Raw genomic sequence first — 1,233 nt, forward strand, 5'->3', positions numbered from 1 at the left:
AAATGCGCGTCCCGGAACCGTCGGGACCGGTAGCTCTATTAAATTAAAGTCGGAGACGGGATGGGTTGGAGGAAGCGAAATCACTAGACTCGATTACAATAGTAATGAGACGTTTATTCGGGGACTCTCGCACGTCCCGATAGTCAATCTACGCGAGACGGTATAATTCGCGAAACTGTACACGAAGCCCGAGGACGCTTTCCTCGGGCGAGCCTTCTTTACTCGCGCGACCACTCCGCGGACGAGACACGACACGATACGATACGGTGCGCGACACAAACAATTTTAGAGCAGATGGTCAGTCTTACAGTTTTCGGTGGCGACCCTTGCGTCGGCGGCGGCTTCGGCGATAACGGCGGCGAGGTCGGTAGTGGCTGCGATTCTCTCTCTCTCGTACTCTCTCTCTCTCTCTTCGTCCTCTCTCGCTCCGCACTCTCTCTCGCTCTCTCCTCGTCCTCTCTCGCTCCGCACTATCTCACTCGGTTCTCTCGCACTCTCACTCCTCTCTCTCTCTGCTCTCTCTCTCTACTCTCTCTCTCTGCTCTCTCTCTTTCACACTATAATTTTGTCTGATTGTCCTTCCGATACGTCTGAGCGCGGCGGTAGTCGCGGTAAGGCTATCAACTGTTTCTTCCTGGGAGGATCGCGTATCCTCGCGGATCCTCCCTCGTCGCTGTCCCCCTCGTCCTGGGGTCGTCGATCGTCGAAAATCGGCAGGTTTCGGCACTATTGTCTCGAGACACTTTTCGTCTCGAGACAGTGTTGACATCGGCAGTTCGCATGTTGTCTCTCCCGGCTCTCCCGTTTTTTTCCTGCCGGGTTTCTCGCGACGGCTGTTTCGCTGAAAGTAAATACAGCTGATCCGTCTAAGCGCGATACGGTATTATAACTACGATAGCTTCTCAGCGATAGAATATTCTCTATCGCTGAGCGTCCGATAATTTTCGATAATATTTTTGCATCACCAAAATACGAGAGTGCGATTCACCTGAGTGATGGCTTCGCTCGTTGTCGTCCTCTGCTGCATCCTCGCTCCTCGATGTCCTCCACTCCTCGTCCTGATAGCCGGCAAGGGACGTCGAGGGGCACAAAATTCGGGACGCGCTGACCTTCGCATCTGCTCCGCTCGCAAAAATCGCTTCTTCGCTTTGTTCTAAATATTCACAACAAACAATCCGACGGAACGCGATATTCGGCAAGGTCTCGAAAAACCGTTAGCGACACGGCACGCGA

The sequence above is a fragment of the Odontomachus brunneus genome, unplaced genomic scaffold (assembly GCF_010583005.1).
Source record: "Odontomachus brunneus isolate Ranch 3 - 2012 unplaced genomic scaffold, Obru_v1 Obru_scaffold_041, whole genome shotgun sequence".
Classification (NCBI taxonomy): Eukaryota; Metazoa; Arthropoda; class Insecta; order Hymenoptera; family Formicidae; genus Odontomachus; species Odontomachus brunneus.